We start from the raw sequence: 2,114 nt of genomic DNA, 5'->3' as shown, positions 1-2,114 counted from the left end.
GATAGGAATGTCTGAAATAGTCTTCTTCATCTATTCTTTGTCCATGGGGATTAACCCAATAATAATGCTTTTATTTGATTCAGAAGAGATATATGAGAGTACATATGAGTGCAAATATGAATGAAGATAGAAGGCAGCTCCAGATAACTTTCTGAGATTGAATTTCTTTTTTTTTTTTTCCACAATGAAGTAAATACGTATTTCATGTCAGTGGATGACGCTCACTGTATTTATCCTTACACTCATAAAATCTAGCCTCTTACTTTTTAAAAAAAATAATAATATAATTTCATATTTGAGAAGCCACAAAAATGTTTGTGTCTGTGTGTGTACTTGCGGGTTTAGATGAGCTTACACAATTTTGTGCACCTTTAATCATTTAGAGAACTTAGCTGAAAGACACCTAATTCTAAATTAAATGTGTGCAAACTCATATTTGATTTCTCTTCATTTAGAAAAATTTAGTCTTGAACATTTCTTAGTTTTCACTATAGTTATAAGCCAGTTTTTTCTATTTAATAGGTATTACAATTTAAAAATTATTCTCCTCAAACTGAATGGAATTTCCATTAAGACAATTATTATTTTAATAAAACTATACAAAAATAATGATGGAACATCTGATAATTTCAATATATATTATGAATTTCTTTTTAAAAATCTGTACACACCAAAAAAATTGAACTTATTATGAGATTTAATTTATAAGGGCTTTTCACTAAATCCTTCATCATTGTGATTGTTCTCTAGAAGTTCCATCTGGAGCTGACTTGATAGGTCCTCAGTCTAGTCATAGCTGCTTTCATCTCCTGATTCCTCAGAGTATAAATAATGGGGTTCAGTAAGTGTGTGATGACTGAATAAAACACAGAAAGAAAAATGTATCCACTGAAAAGCTACTAAATGGCTCACCATAAGGGAAAATACATAGCCCAAAGAACAGAGTGACCACAGTGATATGAGCAGTGTGGACAGAGCCTTGGAGAATCCACCAGAGGACTGAAGTTGGACAGTCACCAGAATAACAGTGTAGGAAATGAGCAAGAGTACAAAGCAGATGAAAGACAACAGTCCGCTGTCAGCAATTACCAGCAACTCCAGAACATAGGTCTCAGTGCAGAAAAGTTTTAGAACTAAGGGGAGGTCACAAAAAATATTGTTTACCACATTGGGGCCACAGAAAGGCAAGGTAATAATAAAAACCTTCTGGCTCATAGTGTGCACAAAACCAACAGCCCAGGACAGCAACACAGAACCCATGAGTACCCGGCGGTTCATGGTGGTTGTGTAGTGAAGAAGTTTGCATATTGCAGTGTACCAATCAGCAGCCATAACTACCACAGGAGTCATCTCACTACCTCCTCAAAAGTGGGGGAAGAACATCTGAGCCATCCAGCCCCACAAGGAAATTGTTTTTTTTCTTCCTGAGGAAATCTGTGACCATCTTAGGGGTTGTGATTTTGGAAATAATTATATCAAGAAAGGAGAGATTTCCAAGGAGGAAATACAGAGGTGTGGAGTTCAGGTGAAAGTCAGAGGTTATGGTGACCACCATGAGAAGGTTTCCTGCCATGATTGCTGCATACCTCAACAAAAATATGAAAAATAAAGAAAATTTCAAGTTCCCAATTGCTAGTGAGTCCTAACAAAACAAATTCAGATATCACTGAGCTATTCATCATATCTATCTAGTCTATGTAGGAGTTTTCAGAAAGTCTATGAAGTAGAGATAATGAGGAAAAAGTCACCATTTAACCTGTTATAGTTTTGAAGGTATGGACAAAATACAGAAAGTGAATATTTGATTCCTACAGAAAGAGAGAACATGGACATTGCTGAAAAATATGTTTTAATTGATTAATGCAGCAGTATTCACATCACTACATTTTTAAAGCCAGAAAGATGCAAATGATGAAAAATGTATTATAAAATTCTATGAAAGTAATTTGAGGCAACAAATTATGACTTCACATGAATTTATGGTTTCAATCATGAATTTGACCCCTGAATTCAATGGACTAATGAGTAAAATGAGTCAAGTGACTACTAGTCAAGTGAATTAGATCAAGTGGATAAGAACATAGTCATTTAGCTTTTCAGTACCTAGTATTCAA

At 34.6% G+C, this 2,114-nt stretch overlaps 1 pseudogene; it reads right to left on the bottom strand.

The window, feature by feature from the left end:
- Positions 1 to 908: 908 nt before the first annotated feature.
- On the bottom strand, positions 909 to 1,573 carry LOC101354655 (olfactory receptor 4L1-like; annotated as a pseudogene).
- Positions 1,574 to 2,114: the final 541 nt, after the last annotated feature.

This window comes from Trichechus manatus, unplaced genomic scaffold (genome assembly GCF_000243295.1).
Source record: "Trichechus manatus latirostris isolate Lorelei unplaced genomic scaffold, TriManLat1.0 scaffold00364, whole genome shotgun sequence".
Taxonomy (NCBI): Eukaryota; Metazoa; Chordata; class Mammalia; order Sirenia; family Trichechidae; genus Trichechus; species Trichechus manatus.
Note: the sequence above shows the minus strand (reverse complement) of the source record. Positions and strands in the feature narration are given on the sequence as shown.